The sequence below is a fragment of the Perognathus longimembris genome, chromosome 10 (assembly GCF_023159225.1).
Source record: "Perognathus longimembris pacificus isolate PPM17 chromosome 10, ASM2315922v1, whole genome shotgun sequence".
Taxonomy (NCBI): domain Eukaryota; kingdom Metazoa; phylum Chordata; class Mammalia; order Rodentia; family Heteromyidae; genus Perognathus; species Perognathus longimembris.
In genome coordinates this window covers 51,488,320-51,512,006 of record NC_063170.1, presented here as the reverse complement: position 1 = coordinate 51,512,006, position 23,687 = coordinate 51,488,320, and the positions used below count along the sequence as shown (strand labels likewise).

Here is a 23,687-nt window from a genome sequence, read left to right as displayed (position 1 = left end):
GATTCACTCCAGGGATGCAAAGCTGGTTCAATATACATGTCAATATACATGTCAAATTCAACACATCAACAGGAGCAAGGACAAGAACCACATAATAATCATCTCCATAGATGCAGAAAATGCATTTTACCAGATCCAATACCATTTTATGATAAAAGCTCTGGAGAGGCTAGGAATACATGGAACATTCCTCAATATAATAAAGGCTGTATATGACAAACCTACAGGCAGCATTATACTTAATGGTGAAAAGTTAAAACCATTTCCTCTTAAATCAAGAACACAACAAGCATGTCTGCTCTCTCCACTCCTCTTCAATATACTATTAGAATTCCTATACAGAGTAATAAGGCAAGAGACAAATATAAAGGGGATCCAAATAGGGAAAGAAGTAAAACTCCCGCTTTGCAGATGACATGACCCTGTATTTGAAGAACCCCATAGACTTCTCTCCCAAATTACTAGACCTGCCTGATCTGAAACTTTGTCAAAGTAGCAGGGTATAAAATTGACCCATAAAAATCAATAGCTCTTCTGTATGCCAATAGTGAAAAGAGAGAGGCTGAAATCAGGAATGCAACTACTTTTCTAATAGCGTCAAAAAAACAAACAAACCCTACAATATGAAGGATCTGTATGATGAAAACTTATAAAATCTGAGAAAAGAAAGTAAAGCACATCTAAGAAAAACACTCCCATGCTCCTAGTTAGGGAAGACTAACACTGTGAAAATGGCAATACTGTCAAAAGCTATCTACAAATTCAATGCAATAGGCATCAATATCCCAACAGCATTCTTTAATGAAATAGAAGAAGCAATCTAAAAAATTCATATAAAATAACAGAAGACCCCCAAATAACAAAAACAATCCTTAGCAGGAAGAACACTGCTGGAGGAATACCAGTGTCAAACTTAAAATCCTTATAAAGCAATAACTATTAAAAAAACAACAACAACAACAACAACAACAGCTTCATACTAGAACATAAAACAAGCCTGAGGACCAATGGAATATAATTGAAGACCCAGAAATGAACCCACAGACCTGTGGCCACCTAATCTTTGATAAGGGAGCCCAAAACACAGGATAGATGAAAAAAAGCCTCCTCAACAAATGGTGCTGAAAGAACTGGCTATATACATGTATAAAACTTAAGTTAGATCCCTATCTATCACCCTGCACCAGAATCAATTACAAATGGATCAAAGACCTCAATGTAAGATCAAATACCTTGAAAATATTATGGGAAGGAACAGGGGAAACACTAGGGTTCGTTGGCAGAGGTCACAATTTCCTAAGATCCATCCAGAAACACAACAAATCAAAGAAAGGCTAAATAAATGGGATTGCATTAAACTAGTTTCTGCGTGGCAGAGGACATAGCTAGCTGGTTAAATAAAATGCCTATAGATTGGCAAATCTTTAAAGCTATGCAACAGATGAGGGCCTCATATCTAAAATATACTTAGAACTGAAATAATTAAGCCCTCCAAAAACAAATCTTCAGAGAAATAACCACCCCATTAACAAGTTTAAAGTGAGACTTCACTGAATTAGAAATAAAAATGGCCAATAGACACATGAAGAAATGTTCAACATCTCTGACCATAAAAGAAACATATAGGGCTGAGAATATGGCCTAGTGGTAGAGTGTTTATCTCATATACACGAAGCCCTGGGTATGATTCTTCAGCACCACACATATAGAGAAAGCCAGAAGTAGCACTGGGGCTCAAGTGGTAGAGTGCTAGCCTTGAGCAAAAAGAAGCCAAGGACAGTGCTCAGGCCCTGAGGTCAAATCCCAGGGCTGGCCAAAAAACAAAAAAACAAAAAGAAAGAAATGTAAATCACAACAACATTTAGATTCCACCTCTCCCCAGTTAGAATGCCCATTACCAAGAAAATTGATAACAACAGGTACTGATGGGGGATGTGGCCAAAAGGGAACACTACTATGCTATTGGTAGGAGTGCACACTTGTTCAACTACTCTGGAAAGCAGTATGGAGGTTCCTCAAAAGACTAAACACAGACCCAGCAATGCTATTCTCCTGGACATTTATCCATCTGTCCACAAACAAGGCCACAATAAAGCCACCAGTACAACCTTGTTCACTGCAGCATTATTGACCATAGCTAAGATAAAGAACCAATCCAGACGTCCCTCAGTATATAAATGGATTGAGAAAAGGTGGTATATACACACAATGGAATTCTATGCTTCCATCAGAAAGAAGGGTATTGCCTCATTCATAAGGAAATGGAAAGACTTGTGTAAAAATTATATTAAGTGAAGTAAGACTCAGGGTTTTCCTTCATGTCTAGGATAGGCTTAGCAGAGCATCACAACAGCACAATAACTATGTGCATATGACCATATAAAACAATGCCTATCGAAATGGGCTCCAAGTAATGGAAACAAGAGGGTTTTCTTAGTGTCTTATTTGCAGTTATTTACTTTTTTCTTTCTTTCTTGTTTTCCCCTTTGGTTTATTCCCTGTTGTCACTGTTTTTTATTTCTTTACCCTATGTCTTATTATCTGATTTGGGGAAGAGGAGGGGAATGACAGATGGTGTGACAAAGGGTGAACCAAGGTAAGAGCAATACTCACTAGACACCACGTTGAAAAGTAAAACTTTATAACTGGAGGAAGGGAAATCACAGGGGAGGGGGAGGGAGGAGTGGGAGAAAATGAAAAGAAGGGGTAACATTTCAAAAAGAAATGTACTCATTTCCTTACTATGTAACTATGTACATAACCTCTGTACATTACCTTTACAATAAATTTTTTAAAACGGAATCTCAGGCTAAAAATGGTTTGCCTAGAGATTTAACACGTAAAATTGTATTTACTAACTTCAGCACCTGTTGATTCAGAAATCAGCTCCAAATACCTGCCTTTAACAGACTTTTAACAATCAAACCACCACATTTTGTCACCATACTCAAACTCAGAATGAGGTTTTCTTTTTCTCAAATGGCAAAAAGGGAATATGATCGACAGCTTAATAGAAAACACAGTCCACAATACAGAAACAAAAGGTCACATCATAACTTTGCAAAATGCTATATTTGTAAATTCATTTCTACCTCTTTCACTCTCCAATATCTACCCTTTTGAAAAAAATGACATAATCTTGAGGCGGGGGGAGGGAGGGAGGGAGGGAGGGAGGGAGGGAGGGAGGGAGGGAGGGAGGGAGGGAGGGAGGGAGGTTTGCTGTGGGTAAAAATGGTAAAAGAGCAGTCCTTTATTTCTTCCCAATTTTTAGGTAACTACAAGAAGAAATGCCATTGCAGTTTATACATTCCAGTGGTTCAGCTGAGAGATATATTTACTTTAGATTTCAGGACCTTCTAGGTTGTGTTAATGATCCTAACCCCCAAAATAAGCCTGTGTGGGCATTGTCATCAGTGCATAACCATGGGGCCATTTTGATTTATTGTCTCTACCATTTTCAGGAAGAGCAGACTGGAGACTTTTCTTAAGAAGGAATTTATTATGAAGATACATCATGGTTTTTGACTTGGTGGCCTGTGTTTAAAAAGAGAAACAGAAATAAACATACCATATATAACCTGATCCTAGAAAGCATCCCTAAGAATGTCACCCTCAACTTCAGTCAGATAATTTATTAAGAAGGACAGTCTGTGCCTTGTAAGCTGGTTACTAGATGCTGGCTAGACAGCTCTGATACTATTGTCATGAACAATACACTCCCCAAGCATGGTCAAATTTCCTTCTCAGGGGTAAAAATCACCCCAAATTGGCAGTCACTGATGTAGATAGAGCAAAAGAAATAACCTTTCAAAGTAAGTAAAGCCAGCCCTGGTGTTGAAGGAGTGCTGTAACCTATCCTGTCTTAAGGGGTTACAGCACCTGTACCCCCATCATAAATGAAGCCAGGGAATACAAGAGTTTTTCTCTTCCTGGGGTTGTCAATCTCTTCATAATATGCTATCAGAAAACTCAAAACTCCAAAGGGACAAAAGCCCACATGTGCTAAGAGGAGAGACAACACAGTATTTCCATGTAAGAAAAAAAAAATTACTCAGCTTCAAAACCATTGCTTTGCCTGGTGCTAGAAGAACTATTTTTAAAAGGGAGTGGTAGGCACAGAAACAGAAAAGTCAAAGTATGTGTATAATATCTGTTCATCTTTTTGACATATCAATGAAGTCTTTTTTCTTTCTTTTTGAGAAGGGGAGAGGCAAAGTCAGTAAATCCTGCAGTAAAAATAAAAAATGAGCTTATGAGCAAAGAAAACTAACCATCAGCACTTTCATGCTACCCTTAAACAAAAAGACACTGATGAGACAGATTTGTTTTAACCCCTCAGCAGAAGAGGTTGCCAAACAGTCTATTGCAAAGTAGCACTGAGATAGAGAAAAGTTCCATTGTGGGAATACAAAAGCAAATCAAGCTTGGGAGCCTGAAAAACCAATGCTTAACATTAAGAATATTAAGAATGAGAAGGGGGGGCAGGAAGGTGTACACAGGTGACAGAGCTTGCTTACACCTCAGTAAAAAACTATATAAATTAAGGTGGCTTTTGATGGTGGTGGTGGCAGTAGTGAGTGATTGAATATGTGTGTGTATATATATATATATGTGTGTGTATGTGCATGTGCATGTGCATGAGCACTCATGCTCGTACTGGTCTTGAACTCAAGGTCTATAGACACTCCACACTAGCTTTTTTTGCTCAAGGATGGAGCTCTATCACTAGAGCCACAGCTCCACTTCTGGCCTTTGGGTGGTTTAACTGGAGATATGCATCTCACGCATGAGCTTTCCTACCCCAGCTGGCTTTCAATCGTGATCCTCAGCTATCGGACTCCTGAATAGTTAGGATTACTGGATTCCTGACACTGGAAATTAGTTTTAACCAAGTCATGTGCAATATGTCTTTCTTTGTCAGCCTGAAACAACACTGGAGGCCTGAGATTAAACCAAACTTTTTAAATACAGTGGGTCACTCCAATGCAATGAAGATTACTCTAAGGTTGCCTGTATGAGATGCTAGAAAGCCCCTACTGGTCATCAGGTAGGTGTTTGTTTCCACAAAACCAGAGGAACAGAAGTGGCAGACCACTTCTTCCCAGGGACCTTGGAAATTAGGATTTTCCTACCCTTTGAACCTGCATTCCTTTCTCTCCCCAGGAAGTAACCTGGTCTTATTTGCAATAAAGCATCTTTCTGAATTTCCCACAGAATCATAAATCAACTCCAAAGGAAAGGTAGTGCTTAATACAATAAATGGATCTTGCCATGGTAGATTTTTCACACTTGACAACTCTGTCCTAGAGGAAGCACAAAAGACCCTAGCACTGCAACTTTTAACTTTCCACATGCTTGGTGATTATTCTAGCAGATCCAGAAGATGCAAGACAAATGGAGGCTGTTAAATCTCTTGAGGAAGAAACAGCTTGACCACCAGGCACTGGGGCATGGGGCATGTCACTCAGTAAGAAAGCCTAGAGACCACCAGAAATTTGATTATCAGTTTGCGATTAAAGAGCATTAACCTAGGAAACCTATCATGACAGTACTCAAGAGGCTATGATAGAAGGGTTATAAATTTGAGGCCAGTTTGGGCTATATAGCAAGACTCTAATTTAAAAAAAAATCAGCAACAAAAACAAAGGCAATTAATTTATATTAAGCAAATGTATGTGTATGTACGTGCATGCACACATCATTCAATATCATTCAAAGGCAAACAAAACTATCCTTTGGGAAAAGTTAACTATCAGAAGTGTAATCATGGAAACAAGAATTCTTTTTCTTTGTTGCTATTTTTGTTTTGTTTTCTTAGTGCCTTGTTCATTCATGTATCTGTTTTTAGGAGGGCAAAGGAGTCATAGAAATGGAGGGACAAAAGACAAACAAATGGAGCAGTGGAACTCACTGGACACTATGTTGAAAATGACTGTACAACTTGTAGGTGGGGACAGGAGAGGAAAAACTGGGAGAGAGCAAGGGAAGAGGTGACATTCTCCAAAAAGAAATGTACTTATTAGCTCATTTATGTAACTGTAACCTCCCTGTACATCAACTTTATAATAACTAATAAGACATAAACAAAAGCTAGAAAGACGCTAGGAGAAACACTTTGTTCAGAGACCGCTTCAGGGCCAGGTTCTATGATCTACGTTGCCCGACAGTGGCTCTTTCCCACACAGGAACCACTTAAGCCTTTGGCATATGGCTTGCTCAGAACGGAGTTGTGCCCACACTACTTAGTGCACACTGGATTCAAAACACTTCCCAGAAAAGAAATGTCAAATATCTCACCAGCCATTTTATTCCTGGCAAGTTAAAAATGATAATGCAAAGGTAATGTGTTGAATAAAATATGCTATTCTATTGAATTTCACTGGGATTTTTTTTTACTTTTTTATTGTGACCAAGAATGAATTTTAAATCACAAGTGTGAGTCACATTAATAGTTCCCATGATATTAGTATTGGAAAGGGTTGTTCTAGATCAGAGGTCAGGAAATTCTAAGTGTCTGACACAAAATATCTTAGGCTTTGACTTCCAACCATGTTCAAGTAGCCATGGATAATGTGTAAACAAATGGGTGTGGCTATGTTCCAATAACAGTTTATTTCCTGCACCGGAAGACAGCTGAATTTGTCCTCTGTGCTCTACTTTGCCTACCAGAGGTCTAGAATTCTCCAGCTTGTCTATTAAGAAGAAGATGAATATACCAGAGGCTCTGGGCTGCATTTACTCAGCAAATGTGTTTTTCTCTCCAGACTGGCTTTTGGAAAGGGCTGAACATTTCGTGAAATGCCTTTACTAGGCCATAGGTATGCCTGGTCCCAGCATGCCTATCAAAGCCCAGGTCTGTGGCATCCATGTCACACAAAGAGGCATTCCAAGGTGACAACTGAAGAAGCAGATAATGTGCATTCTTTATCAGGGAGACTGAGAAGTAAGTTGACCACACAATTTATTATCCAAACCAAATCAATTCTGAGAAAGAAAAGAGGAACATAATTAATCATTATGTCTGGATGACAGGCTTTGACAGGAATGTATACAATTAGCCTACCAATAAAGAAAGCAAAGTCTCCAATGAAAATACCAGTCAACATTCCTCAAGATGCAGACATCAGTGATTAAGGAAACTACTGATGACACTTCCTGTGCAGGATGTTGCACTAATATTCAACAAACCTATTGTCTAACATATCTACTCAGGCTGGGCCCCTTAATACCTGAGTAATACGTACTGTGGCTGTCTTCCCAGAATTCATTTTATCAAATCTATGGTCAGCTTCCCAGGCTCTATTTTATCCTCTTCGGATAATAATAATACATTTTTTTGTCTTGTGTTGCCATATATTCCCTATCTTAATCAGAAATTATGAATTTAAAAAAATCTATCACTCAAGCAGGGAGACTGAGTATGTACTAAGGTTTATTGCACTCTTCCTACTGCTTTTATATATTAATGACAATTTCCACAGTTTACAAAAATGCTATAGGTAGAAATAAGTAGCTTATGTCTGTAATCCTAAGTATTTTAGGAGGCTGAAAACTGAGAGGATTTATTCCAGGCCAGTCTGCCAAGAAAAGAAGTCTGTGAGACTCCATAACCAGGAAGGGACATCAGACATGGTGGCATGCACCTGTAATACCAGCAACTGCATGAAACTTTGCTTAGGCATAGGCCTGGTGGGCAGTAAGCCCCTATCTCAAAAATAACCAGTGGAAAAATGGGGCTAGTGGTGTGGCTCAAGTGGTAGAGGACCTACCTAAAAAGCAAAAAGTCACTAAGATGAAACCCCAGTTCCAAAACCAACAAACAACAAGAACAAAAAGTTGGCCCATCTCACTTGGACTGCTGGTTGGAACATGTATCTCAGGTTACAAATATTAATGGAGGTAGGAGACAATAGACACGGCCAGCAATGTTGAGCCAACCATTCAGCTTCCTGTGAAAGTTCCTCATTCCAAATACGGTGCAGACAAATGGTGAACCAATTCAGCAGTGATTCTCACTAGACACTATGTTAGAAATGAACTATACAACTTGAGGGGGGAGGGGCCCAGAGGGGAAAAACTGGGCGAAAATTGGAGGTGGGGGGTGAAACTGTTTGAAAAGAAAGGCACTCATTATAACTTATATAACTATAACCCCTTGTATATCACTTTTACAATAAAATTCAAAAACAGAAAAGAAATAGGGTGCAGAGACAACTGAGATGATGCTATAGGAAGAGACCCAGTAGAAAGAAAACAGGAAACAGGGTTTCTGACAAGTCCTGGGATTCTAGGTCCAACAAACATGGTGGTCAGTCCAAACTTTAGTCCTTCCTTAGTTTTTGAAGCCAATTTGCACATGGTGTTTGTACCTGACAGATGATTCATAAAACCATCACTCTCACTTCCCTCCCCCTTCACCACCCATCTTCTCTCTTGATGTATGTGCAAACTAACTGAACTTAAACATATGTACACACACACACACGTGTACACACACACCGGGAGTCTATAGCTGGAAGATACATGTAGTTAAGTTATATGTTAATGTGCGTACATGAGTGTGCTCACACTCATGTACACATGCATATTGATGTGTAGACCACTAGAGGGTAATAATGAAAATGTGTGTGCTTTTGGAGCTAAATTAAGCAGTCAAAAACCATTTCCCACCTCGTAAGCACTCCCTTGAGCTACTACAGCATCTGCCGTGCAGAAGCAGCTGGCTACACACTTCTTACCTCCCAGGAAGTCACTTCCCAAAGGGCAGCAGAAGCAAGCAGGGCTGGGGCGGGCACTTCCCCACAAATGCTGCAAACAGAGTCCCAGGGCTTCTGCGTCCTACCATTCTCCTCCCTCTTTCAAGGAAGGCCCTGTGTGGTTTCGGCCACACTGCACTTGTTCTTCTTCCTCCACTCCTACTACAAACATGATTTGTTCATTCAGATTCCAACAACCATGCTCAGAGAGGGTAGAAGAAACACATGGAACTCATCCAGAATCTCAGGCTCTCAAGGGCACCTGGACATGAGCCTCTGCACAAACCTCTGCACCCAGAATGATGCCAAGAAACATCCTGGAAAATCTCCCTGGTTCCCAACACACATAGAACTCCCCAAGGGCGGGGGGGGGGGGGGAGGGAGGGAGACTTTCCTTACCCTCTCTGAGCTCTCACCAAAATTTTCACCCCAGTTTCTTCTTTGCTTCTGGTTTTGGAAATTGGCATTGCAGCAAAATGTTACCTATCTTCTCCTTACCTAGAAAGTACACCACCTTTTTCTACTTCAGACTCTATGGGAAAACTGACCAACTGAAAACCAGTAAAATAGCAACCATCCCCATCCCAACTACCTTGTCTACATTATCACAGTAGTATTTAACAAGAAAATATGCCAGACAGGGTTAACTAAGCATTATCTTCACTAAATTCCCATTAGTTAGGACTGCATTACAGATGAGGAAACTGCAGGAGAAATGAGGAGACTAAATTTCTCAGGACACACATCTAATAAGAAGTAGGACTGGATTCTATCTCCAGGCTTGTTTGGTTTCAATGCTAAACTACATACAAGAACACAGCATTGTTCAAATCAAGAATCTTGTCTTTGTGAATTAATTCACTAGGGATTCTAGAGGGGAAATGTTTTGTTCAAGCTCTCCAGGGGGTCAAGTATAACTCCCAACTCCTTACATCTAGTCTGCACTCAGTAATCTCCTTTCAGAAAGAATGGTACAGAAAAAGAGGGGAACTCATAGTAGAGAAATCTAACACATGCTGACTCAAATTGGGATGATGAAGATCAACACCAAGAGTCATAAACTGTGTGAATAGCAAGAGCCTTTGATAAGGCATGATGAAAAGAAAAAGGCACTAGCTGTGCTGTCTTCTACCCCCAAAATCTAGAACCTCAGACTAGTTGTTGGAAACACAATGACCCTCCATTGCCAGAAAATGAATAGGTATACAAGAAATATAGGAGATTTCATCAGGCATTTTACTTTTGTACAGAAAGGTAGTCTTATGCTCTCCCCACAGGTAGCCAGGCACACTGAGCAAGATGCTCTGTTCAGTTTTTGTCCAAACACAAGGGGTGACATTTGTGCTTGCTCCTTGTTGCTAAGGAGTCAGGCTCAAAATGTTTTGCAATTGGTTACCACATGATGAGGTAATACAAGGAAGTTAACCTTCGGTGAAAGGTCTTTACTGGCAGGAAAGGAGAGAGAGAGTCACCATTGGCTAGAAATGGGTAGAAACAGGGCTGGAAACGGAGTTGGTAAAGTTCCCACTCAAAGCGGGAATCTAATCTTTAACATCATTGGTAACTCATCATACTCTTTACATACAACACAGCTGATGGTTACAATGGAAATCAAGAAGCAAATAATTCCAAGAAATATCAGTACCAGGAGCAATACAGAATGGTAACTGTTTATAAGATGGAGATATTTTAGTTTGACAGAAAAGATATTTTTCCCTCTATCATTATAAAGAAAACATCCAAATGAAAGAGAAATCTGCAAAACATTAGCCCTGTATGACTCAAAATTATTGAAGTATCAGAAAAAGGCAAGTCTGGGAAAATATCATAGTCCAGGAGAATCGAAAATGATTAGATGATTAGATGGTAGACACATAGTAGCCCTTGCTTATAATCCCAGATATTCAACAGGCAGGGATTCATAGGATTGTGGATTGAGGACAATTCAGGGGGGGAAAATGAACAAGATCTCATATCTCAATCAATAAGCTGGGTGTGGTGTTACCTGTGCCTATAATTCCAGCAACCTGGGAGGCATGGTAGAAGATATTGGGAAGAAGTCATCCTGAAACAAAAATTCAGGATCCCAACTGAAAAAAAATAACTTAAAAAAAAAAAAGGTTAAGAACCAGCATTCAAGTGGTAGAGCACCTGCCTAGCAAGTAGGAGGCCCTGAGTTCAAACCCTAGTACCATCTGAGAAAGACAGAGACAGGGACAAGAGACAGAGAGAATGTTAACTAAATATTAAATGTAATATATCCTATATGAAATTCTGAAACAATAAGGAATATTAGGTAAAACCTAGGGAAGTGTGAGCAGGCAACCTTAATACCACTGCATCAAATTTTGGTTCTGTAGTTGCATTAAATGTGCCAGACTAACAGAGTAATGGATGTTTAACAATAGCTCAAACTGGACATGGGGTATGTGGGAATTCTATCCTCCACATGATTTTTGCGTTAATATAAAAACTCTGAAAATAGCCAGCTTTCTTAATTTTACAGATGATGTCCCCAATGACTTCAGGACAGAGACAAAACACTCTTAGCTTCCCAGCTCCCAGGTCTAGCAAGGACAAGAAGTTTGACAAAGACCAGAAGGCTGGCTCTGCACACTGGTAAACATGTAAACCCCCATCATGCTCTACTGTCCACCTCACTACCAAGTTAGTAATTACCACCAGGGCAAATTATGTACTCCACTAATTAAGCCTTTCCCTTACACTCTTGAATTACAAAAAGAACACCTTCATCAAAGTTCCCTTCCAGTGCAAAGGTAAAAATATAAATCAATAAGTACAATTCAAAATCATTCTAAGGTTTTAAAAGACATTTCTAAAAATATTAAATTAATTTAAAAACATACACACACAAAAACAAAAACAAACAAACAAAAAGCAACCATACCACCACTTTGCAAGGGTGGTAAATAACAGGCTTGTTAAAATTCAAGGCGACTTTGAGAAATTTTTATTCCTTCCTGGGAAATGTTCTGTATACAAGTCTCAAAGGACAAATGATGAGCTGCAAATGATTTCAACCAGCATTACACTGAAAAAGTAATTTCATGCCTGATACTATTTTCAACCCCCAAAGAGGCCTTCTTAACCTACTCAGAGAATTAACTCCATGTCCTCTGCCTGTCCCCCACAATATTTAGTTGTAACAGTTACGAGGGCTAGGATGGGGATCCTGAAATGTCGAGTCAGCATAATGACATTTACAATTACAGTGGGGTCCTCTGCTTGTCACAATCACCAGAAATATTTCTTTCTATAACACAGCCAATAAACGATGGTGCCCATATTATGCTAGCGGGGTTAATCTTTGCAGGAAAAAAAGTTTGTTGTTGGAAAGGGAAATCATGAAATTATCTGAATGGAATTGCAGACAAGTGTCTTAAGAATGAACAAAACTACGTGACTATGGGGGCATTGCAAATGTTGTAACATCCTTAGATTCAAAAAACAGGCTCAAACTCTGGCTTTTTAATCTTATGCTGGAAAGGAAGTTCCACGGGCTGTTTAGCTGGATAGTCCCACTCCAAGACACACACACACACACACACACACACACACACACACACACTCCCTTAGTCTCACTCTCTCTCTCATGCTTCTTATGCGGTATCCCAGGTTGGCCTAGAAATCCAAGTCCATGTCCTCCGCCTGAGCCTTCTGAGTGCTGAGATTACAGGCCTATGCCACAACCCTACAGCTCGTTTCTCGTGCATTTTCTCTTTCCTCCACTCCTTTGACTTTTTTCCCTTTCTCCTCTGGATACTGAAATTTAGGAGTGTTTATCAAGTGACGCAGAAGTAGAGCCTTCTGGGTATTGTTATAAAAAACAAAAAACAGTTGTCTTTTTAAGAGACAGATCCTAACTGCCTGCAGAGCCTGGGCTTGGCCTATAATGCTTGCAAACACATGGTTCAGCAAGCTATTAGTAACCCATGATAAGAGAAAAGAAGCAAAAAAAACAAACGATCAGACTAGCAAGGGACAAAGGAAGGTTAAGCAACTACTGGTTAGTGCCAGGCCTCAGGGCTTGACCTGTGCTTCTGCTCTACCTGAGGGTGCTCTTTCTTCTCATGGGGATGTCTGTGCCAGAATGTTCTTCTCCTTTGCTACTGAGAGGGGAAGATAACATTTCTTACACACCTAGCACAATACGTTACCTGCCCCTGTCATATTATAACATTTCTTACACACCTAGCACAATACGTTACCTGCCCCTGTCATATTATGCAGAAATTCCTTGATTAGGACATTCATCCCACTTTTAGTGTTGTTCGAATGTTAAATATAAAGGCAATTTCAAACGTGAGTAAATGAAACTTACATTCTCAGCAGTTCAGAGATGTTAGCATGTGAAGAAAAAAATACTCTCAGAGCCAGTTAAACGTGCTACCAAGCTTCACCTCGGAAGGAAGCAGAGGATACAGTGAGGGCAACATCTGATGGAAAGAACAAATGATGCGAAGGCTCAAGGAGCTGATGCTGGACAGACAATTCAGTCCCACCTTCAAGGAGGGTGGGAAGCTGCTAAGAGCTGGTGCTCACACTCACTCAGGAAGCTGAGACCTGCAGGAAATGGGTTCAAATCCAGCCAAGGCAGGAAAAGTCCATGAGACTAACTCTTACCTCCAATTAACCAGCAGAAGAAGAAAGAAAGAAAGAAAGAAAGAAAGAAAGAAAGAAAGAAAGAAAGAAAGAAAGAAAGAAAGAAAGAAAGAAAGAAAGAAAGAAAGAAAGAAAGAAAGAAAGAAAGAAAGAAAGAAAGAAAGAAAGAAAGAGAGAGAGAAAGAGAGAAAGAAAGAGAGAGAGAGAAAAAAAAAGAAAAGAAAAGAAGGACAGACAGAAGTGGAGCTATGCCTTGAATGAAAAACAAATGAGAGGGTAAGGCCCAGAGTTCAAGCCCTAATCATCAGCAAAAGGATAAAAAAAAAAAAAAAACACACACACACATTTAAAAATTTACGAAAACAGGAAATACACCAGTATCTTTCCTACATTCCTCCATTCCCTATCTTACCTCCAACTATATTAAGTTGGATCCACACACTAAACTTTCACTTGGGAGAGAAGAAATGAGAACAATGATTTATTAACACATACAGAGTAAGAGAGTAATGGATATTCTGTCTCTAAATCCTTCTGGGTACTTACATGCTACCAGGCCCAGGGTTGAGTCAGACAAGATAGCCAAGAAACAAACTAAAGCACTGCTTCTATATAGCTGAGAAGCAAAGAGAAATAAGAAACAACACGAAGGAGGAGACACAGAAAAATCAAGTCTTAGGAGAGGCCACATTTAAAAATTTACTCACTTGCATGTCATCTGTGATCTAAAGAGAAAATTAAAAAGAAAAGAAGCAACCAGAGAAAATGATAAACACTGCCCAAAGATCTAGGCCCAACGTGGAAAGCATCAAGAACTCCTGCAGACACCAGGACAGCCTCTGAACCTCACCCTCACCTTGGACAAAAGGCTGTGTTCTTCCAAGCCATTTCTAAGCAGCTTCGATTGCTTCAAGGAATTGCTTCGGCCCATTCTGGCTCTTGTAAGAAACAACTATCAGCTCTCTGGACTGCTGGATTTAAGGACTCCTCTTCAATAATCCCACAGTCTTTATTTATTACAATGGTCTTTTGGAAGACAATGTATCAATAATCTTTGCTCTGCGACAGATTTCTACAAGCTTCTATCTCTGCAGTGAAGACTGAAAGGAAGTGCAGCAAACCTAGGAGTTCTCTGTGTGTCGACTGCTGGATTAACAAGGCCCACCACCAGCCGCCCAGGTCACCTGTCTCTTTAATCTTACTCAATAGTTAACATTTGGGAAGCCCTCCCTTGTCTCCCAGACATATTATTTTCTAGTTATAAGCTACGAGGACATCCCTTCTCCTCATTAAATTTAATGTGAGGATTATTAAAGGAAATTTGCTAATATTAATGCCCACTTTCAACTTGAGGGCCTGAGCTACAAATTTTTCTTCATTTTTTGGCTGGTAGAGAGCAGCCCAAGGATGCAATCTGAATAAAGTTAAGAAAATTCAATCATTTAATATATCATTTAAGACAGAAGTAGTGATGCATTATCTACACGAAGATATGATTGCACTCAAAGCCATAATGAACTTGCACTGTCTGAGGGCCACATGCTAATGGAGGCAGAGCCATGGTATATATAAAGTTCTACAGTATAACAGGAATCAATAGCCTTAAAAATAACAACAGCTGATATTTACTGACCACTTACCAGCCAGGCATCTGCATTCTCCCATTTAACCTCTGAACACTTAAGAGATACTGTTCCCATCCAATTTTGCAGCAGGGGTTGGGTGGGGCGGGGAGAGAACCTTAAGATTTAGTGATGATACTTTATCCTGACCTTCACAGTCTGGATTCTTAAAAGCCCTTTACTACAATAAAGCATTGCAAGAGGCCAAGTTCATGAACAGTGACCTCAAACCAAGACAGCAGGAATGCCAGCCCTATTCCTTACTACTCCCTTGACCTTAGGAAAGCTACCCAATGATGCTAATACTTAGTTCTCTCATCTATAATTAGGGAAAGCACAAGGAACAACACATAGGGCTGGCTGAAGGATTGAAGAGAAACTTGGGAGTCACATTCCTGAAATCTCAACACTCTGGGAGGTTGAAATGAAAGGACTTCAGGCTCAAGATCAACCTAGGCTATACAGGGAGATCTTGTCTCAAAAAAAGAACAAAAAAAAACTAAACTGCAAATGCCAGTGGCCCATGCCTATAATCCCAGGTACTCAGGAGGCTGAGCTCTGAGAACCACAACCAGAAGCCAGCCTGAGCAGACAAATTGAAGAGGAACTCTTTATCTCCAATTAATCACCAACATGTCAGAAATGGAGTTGTGACTTCAGTGGTAGAGCACTAGATTTGAGGAAAAAAGCCTAATTAGAGATAGAGCTCAAGTTCTGAGTTCAAGCCCCAGGCCAGCACAAAATAAAATAATGACTTAAACACAAAAGCATCTTCTTATCCTAAAAGCATCTTCTTATTCTATCTTTCTTAAGATGAAATAAAAAGATGAAACAAAATGAAATTAATTAGCTATCATTACTAGCTCCTCACTATTAGCTCCTCAAGGGGCTGAGATACAAGCACTGTGGTTCAAAGCCAGGCCACAGAGTTAAGTCTATGAGACTCTTACCTCAAAATAATGCCAAAAAGCTCAAAGTAGGGCTGGGGATATGGCCTAGTGGCAAGAGCGCTTGCCTCGTATACTTGAAGCCCTGGGTTCGATTCCCCAGCACCACATATACAGAAAATAGCCAGAAGTGGTGCTGTGACTCAAGTGGCACAGTGCTAGCCTTGAGCAAAAAGAAGCCAGGGACAGTGCTCAGGCCCTGAGTCCAAGCCCAGGACTGGCAAAGAAAAAAAAAAAAGCTCAAAGTAGAGATGCAGTTCAAGTGGTAGAGTGCTAGCCTTTAGGGAAAAGACTAAGGGACAGCAGCTGAGCCCTGAGTTCAAGTCCTAGTCATGGCATGCACGCACGCGCGCGCGCGCGCACGCACGCACACACACACACACACACACAAAATAGTCTTGAAACAGAGTGTGGGATTTTACTAAGTATGTAATAATTTATGTTAATTAATAACTGCCACTATTACTAAAGAGTAATGTCTAGTCTCCTAGCTCACTTTACAACACCAATGATGCACTAGTGCCTTAGTTTAGCAAAAAAGGAGAAGCCCAAATACCATAACTAATAAAAGATGAACAAAAAAACCATCAAGAACAACCCACCTACCCCAACACTCTTTCCCCCTCCATCTACCTCTCCTTCTCTTTCTCCATTGTCCACTCCCCCATGCAAATTCTGGTCAATTCCAAGATGTATGTCCATGGTTGAAACCCAATTCTGGGGAATTAAAACACTTGTTCCTTAAATATGCTTCCTACTCCCTAAGAATTTTTAAGTATAACCTGATGCACTTCCACATTTTTTCAGAATACACAACCTGTGGATGATGGTTAAAATGCATAAGAGAAGAAACACTGTGTGTGTTAAAAACGTTTGCATATTCAACTTGTAAGCAGCAATCTGCTCTGGTATAAGCAAAGCATGCTATCACTGACGTCTTGTATTTCAATTTTCTTTACACCAAAACAACAAAATATTTAAACATTTAACATCTGCTCAAAGACCTAAGAGATGAAAGATTGAGGAACACATAGGCGGAATGTTGACTAAGGGAAAAGTCAAATTTCATGGGGGCCAGATTTCTCAAAGCCTGACCTCTTATGTCAGAAAAGGAGCGCCAAATTGCCAGGAAATATATGGAGGAAAAACTGAAACCATAAACAATCCAAGAATATTTAAATGAACAGATGGCAATCGAAAAATAAAGACAAGAACCATTTTTTAAATAATAATCATTTTAACACATCCTTTGGGGGGGGGGGGGGAACCCAAGTCCTAATACCTAATCATGACAAATTCTGATTTTAAAAGAAAAAATAGATGTAGGAATGGAGAGAAGAGGAAAGCAGTAGAAAAGATAGGATTTTGTGAGAATATTAGTGAAAAAATGGTCTTGGGTGCTAAAATAATGACACAGTGAGGTATGCTAAATGTAGAACTTTCGACACTAAGCAAGTAAAGCAGTACGCAACATTAACCAACACCTAAGATCTGCTCCACTCAAGTCAGTATTCTCCAACCTGGCAAAAACAACATCATGCCATGGAAAACCGTCAGACTAGATATAACTGAAAAAGAGAGATGCCAGCAAACAGTGGCTCATGCCTGTAATCCTAGCTATTGGGAGGCTGAGAACTAGAGGGGTTCACAGTTCCCAGACAGCCCAGGCAAAAAAGCTTCAAGCCATATTTTCTACCTACAGCTGAGTAGAGTGGCATGAACCTGTCATGTTAAGTTACTTGGTAGGCTGAGAAACAGAGGGTTGAGATTCTAGGCCAGCACAGGCAGAAGTTCCTAAGACTTTTCTGTGATTCCATCACTGGAAAACTAAGAAGGTGAATGGTGTCTCAGGTAGGCCTAAAATTAACCAGTCTCAGTGTTCAAATCCAAAGAGAGAGAGACAGAGACAGAGAGAGAGCAGACAGAGCAGAGACAGAGGCCAAGAGACAAGAGATAGAGAAACACACAACTGGAAAATGGATGGTTCTGTTTCTTTTTCTCAACTGATACAAACATGGAGTAGTACTCCTTTTAGCTAAGAGGAAGCTAGCAAGCAAGGTAGCTGTGACTAAGAAAGGACAAATGAACCATACCTGGGAAATAGCACCTTGACACTTGTCTATTTGTAAACCAGAGTTTTGTGCTACTCATAAAACTTCTTTTGGTTGGTCATGGGGCCTGAACTCCAGGCTTAGGTGCTGTCCCTGAGCTTTTGTTTGTTTTTAACTCAAGGGTAGCACTCTACCACTTTGAACTTCTCTTGGTTAATTGAAATTAAGAGTCTTTCCTTCCCCAGGCTGGCTTCAAACTATGATCCTCAGATCTCAACCTCTTGATCACTATTAAGAGTAGGAATGAGGAATCTGAGAAAATGATGGGTTCAACAAAGATTCTGAGATAAATAGCTGATTATTCATAGCCATTCAACCAAACTCAATAGAGGAAAAAGAAAGGGGGAGGGGGAGGGAAAGAGGAGGGGAGAAGAGGAGGAAAACAACAACAACAACAGCAGCAGCAGCAACAACAACAACTTGCCAAGAAGAACTAAAAACTTAAGGGAAATATGACAAGCACATCTAAACTCAAATGCCGGAGTTCAATGATGGAAGGAGTCAAAAGCTGAGAGGAATGTAGTCTGGGCCAGTAGGAGTCCACTAAGAATAGCTTCAAGGCCTGAGTAAAGACAGAAAATCTTGTATAGGAAGAAAAAAGAGGGACTAAGCAGAAAGGGGTCCCTAGAATGCACTCTGATGACACTAAATGAACACAGAACTTTCATAGTCCCTGATATGACAGCCACACAAATAGAACAAGGAGCTCCAACAAAGCAAGGCAAAGCAACTTAGCCTCTGGCTAACTATTCAGGATAACACATTGAATATGTACTTTTATGCCTTAAGTCCTGCAACTCATTGACAAAATCCAAAAAAGTAAGAGCAGATTCAAATAAATGTATGAATAAATGATACCTGTGGAGGCAAGAGAGTACCTTAAACTAGCAGAAAAGCTTTGTGGCCTGTATAAGAGTCATTAAGTAGTATAAATGATTTTATGAGAAAACGCAGACCTGGGCACCTGAAACTGAAACCAATCTTGGGCTCAAAAACCTCAGAATCAGGACAGTTTTCTTCCTTAAAAGTCATCTGATGATACTGAATCAAACACTGGAACTATATGTCTCTAGGAACTCATCTTTGCAAGAGAAAGTAATTTCCCAGTCTCTGTGGGAAGAAGTCTGAATTACAAATGTAAGATACAACATATTCTAAGTACCCAAAGCAGACGTTGGTTTTGTTTTCCATGCCTACTGAGGAATAATATCTATTATCCTCAAGGCTTGGGATCTAACAATTCAGAATCAATTATATATGTACATACATATACATACATATGGAAAAATCAAGTGAAAAAAGTATCACATCACATTCTTTTCCTGTTTTATTAATCATTTACAGAATTATCACAACCCTTGATTGTACAATTGTCACTTTAAAGGGATCACCAGCTTTCTCATGACACATTAAGATGAAAAAGGGAGATATTAATTTGTAATTCATTTTAACCCAGAATTTTCTTGTAAACATACAACATTTTTAAAGACAGGGGCTGGGAATATAGCCTAGTGGTCAAGAGTGCTTGACTTGTATACATGAAGCACTGGGTTCGATTCCCCAGCACCACATCTATAGAAAATGGCCAGAAGTGGCGCTGTGGCTCAAGTGGCAGAGTGCTAGCCTTGAGCAAAGAGAAGCCAGGGACAGTGCTCAGGCACTGAGTCCAAGGCCCAGGACTGGCAAAAAAAAAAAAAAAAAAATTCATTGGACATGCATATCTGTAATCCCGTACACAAGAAGCAGATGTAGAAAGATCAAGAGCTTAAGACCAGCCTGGGTGACATAGCAAAATATGTTCATTCATAAATAGAGATGATAGTTAACTCAGGATTTACATATAATTTCCAGTATTAATGTCCAACTACTTATAACAAATCAATTTCCTATATATAATTGAAAGGAATAAAATTTATTCCAAGACAAAAATAACCCAATCACCATGTGAATCGCTGAATTTCTGCAAACTATCAATAAAAACCAAGGAAGCCAAAGAACTGTAGAGATGAAAGGGAATTCTACAACTGAGAGGGTCTTGGGAGGCTTCAGTAAAGCTAGTGGCGAGACCAAGGGCAAAGGAAATAGCTGCTATAAAGATTCTACTACTTCATCATGTGGATATGTAAGAAAAGTCACATTTATAACCTCACAAGTAAACTTAGCCAACAGCTGAAAGAGTATTTTTTATGACTCTCTTAACTCTACCAGCTTTAAAGAACTCAATATTGATGTGTGCACTAAAATAGCACACGGACTGAGTTTTCTCAAGTTTGATTTTAATCCAACCCACTTTTTACTTAACTGCAGGCTTATAATTAGTAGGTGTGTGACATAGTTGTTATCAAGACAATATGGCTTTATATAAACCCAGTGCTAGAAGAAGGGAAACATAAAGTGGTAGGGAAAAATGGGATAAGCCTACTGGTGGCATGCAACACGGTAACTAGAGTGTCTCAATTAATAGCAAAATAATCTAACTTCTGGTGTGAGATAGGAAGAGGTCAGTCACCTTCCGGCATCCACTCCACTGACCATAACAGATCTAGCTAAGTGGATTATACCAGTCCACTCACAGTGTGGCCTGTAAAATCATCACCACTCACTTGTGTAGACACAAGTCACTTGACCCAGGGGTACTTGGAACAACCTGCAGAAAATTAACCTAAGTAATTGTGAAAATAGAAAAGCCCTCCACAAGAAAAATGGGCTCCCTCTCAGCTTAGAGGATCGGGATTTTAAGCATTATCTTTATCTCATCTCACTCACAATAGAGGCCTACAATAACAACCACTCCATTCCAAACACAGCAGAATGTTATCATTAACTGAAAATAAATGTCAATTACCATAATCTAAAAGCTTGAAGTTTCTGAGCCCTTTGCTCACTTTAAATAAAATACTTACGCATAGACATATGATCTTTCTATCAATCAGTAAAAAGAGAAAAAAAATCCCTACAAAGTAGTGAATACAAAGCAGGGGGGAATAGCAAGAAGGAGAGATGTTGTGCTATTTTTGTCCTCCTCTGGGTTTCAGTAACATTTCATGCTGAACTACAGTCTAGCAATGGTAACATGACATGTAAATGTGCATTTATGTGTTGGTCCAATCAATACGTAGGCGATTATATAAGGGCAAGGATTGTGTCTTAATCCATCTCTATAGTGTACCAATACTCAGGAAATAATGCCTATATTTTTTTAAAAATGTAGAAAATGTAATGAAAAAGTAGTTCAAGAAAGCACCCAAACATGAAAAGAGACATACCCTCTAAGTAACCATTTGTCAGCCAGGATGGGGAATGAGTCTGGGAAAGAAAACCTTTTGTTTTTAAAACAAACACAACAAATTAACAGGACAGCACATCATAGTGGTTGGGTCAAATCCAGAACAGCTGTTCCTTTTTTTTTTCTAAATAAAGTTTTATTAGAACACAGCCCTGAAAAATTACATAGGTATCTACTATGGCCATCTTCATGGGACATAGCTGAGTAGATGGTAATAAACACTATCTGGTTTACAAAACACCCCCCCAACCAACAAGTTACAGAGTAAACTTGCAACTCCCCATCTGCAAAAAAAACTATATATACCCCTAGAATTCTAGTCATCTGTGACAATGAATTTAGAAAAGAAATTAAATCTTTTCTACAATCTGAGACTTAAGTTGGTGAGTTTAACATTTAGCAACTCCTTCAACTATGAAGGTAGGAGAAACCAGGATATTGTTCATACTTGAGAATGCATCATCCTCAGAAATAACCAACAACACAATTGATGTGGGTATCTCAAAATGCCAGAGGCTCCCATGACAACTTAATATTATGAAAATAGATTTATGTTAATAGATTTTTACAAACTAATAGATTTTTCACAAACTAATACTTGGAAACTATTTCAATAGGACTACTTCCTTCTATAATACTATGTATCCATTGTTCCCATTAAAAATATGTACATTTAGATCTAGCAGTCCCAACAGTCTAAACCTTCTCACTTTGAAATATAAGTCCCTGTTCTGATACTTACACGGTCCTATGCAGTGTGTACTGATGCTCAAAACAACGGTCTGAATTATGTAAATACTTCACTATCACAGCACAACAGGATCAGAAATTCAACATGGCCACTTCAGGGGTGGGGAAAGGGGCAATGCTAGAGTTTGAACTAAGGGCTTTGTGCTTTCTAGGCAGACCACTGTCACTGAGCCTCACTTCCAGCCCTATTTCCTGTGGTTTGTTTTGAAATAAGATAGTGTTTCTTGCTCTAGGCTAACTTGGACCTCCACCCTCATGTTAATGCTTCCCAACATCCTTATGATGGCAGGTGTACATGGCCATGCCTTGCTTCTTCTCCTAAAATGAGTTTTTGAGAATATTATTTTTTAACCAGGACTGAACTGAACCATGATCTTCCTGATCTCAGCCTCCCATGTAACTGAAACAACAAGTACAAGCCACCACCACACCTAGCTATTAGTTGACATGGGACCTCCCAAGCTTTTTATTCATGCTGGACTTGAACTCTGATCTTCCTAATCCCTGTCTAGTCAGTTGCTGGGATGATATGCGTGAACACAAATAACCAGTTGCAGGTCAATCAACATTGCTGTATTACAGCAGGGCAGGAACAGAAATCTCCACCATGGCCCATGTGGGGGAAGGTGAAAGGAATCTAAATTTTGTAGGTTCTGAAACAGAGTCTTACTATTGCCTTGATGACTTTCAATATTGCAATCGACCTTTCCTTTTACCCAGATAAACTTAAAAATTGGTAGTCACTCTCTCCCCTACACTGGGATCCATCCTCAAGAATCAAGGTCCTTGGGGGACGAATGTCCTAATTTCAATATCTTTAACAAGCTTGCACTGGGTACCAAAGAGGATCATGAAACCATCTTGAGCACTAGGGCCTACCTAAAAAAGTAATTTTCTTAATCAAGGTAAACAGCTTTAGAGCCCATCCAAACAACAAACTTTCCTCTTAAGTTTTGAGGAGCAAACTGAGCGGAACAACTATATGGGGACCACTGTGGTCTAATGTCCATCGTACTAAACAGAAGGCTTTCAGAAAACCAGAGGTGGACATTAAAGTTCTGAAAGAGGCACGTGGGAGACACTTCGGATCCACAGATTCAATGATCAAGCCTGAGAAGCTAGCCAGAAAAGACAAATCAATGAATAGCAAGTTTTCTGTACATCTCTGTGCTGACTTGTCACTCAGTGGGCCTCACAGCTGCTGAAAAGTGAACAGGAATGGTACAATACAGAATCCTTCCTGTTTCCATCACTGGCAAGATAACACACCCATGAACACTGACCATAGTAGAGACAGACTGTTTCCACCTCAGTCGCAAAGGATCCCTTCTTGGAAGAGAAGAACATGAACTTGGTCATTCCTACTATGGAGGTTTTCATGCTTCTGGAATCATTCCAAAGTAGTTTTCTCGAACTGTAGCTAAACAAGAGTATGAAAGGTCCCTTGGGATTATTTAACCTCACTCATTCATATATACATATGTTATATGTATATGTATATATATGCACATAAGTGTGTATGTGTAGAGACAATCAGATAGTAAGGAGACTAGCTTCCTCTGTAATTCTATAAACCTATGGTTAACAGAGCT

The 23,687-nt window shown here is 39.6% G+C and overlaps 1 protein-coding gene across 3 annotated transcripts in view; it reads right to left on the bottom strand.

Moving 5' to 3' along the window:
• Positions 1-23,687, bottom strand: part of Ptprg (protein tyrosine phosphatase receptor type G) — a 670,876-nt gene that overhangs the window by 456,649 nt on the left and 190,540 nt on the right. The window lies entirely within an intron of this gene.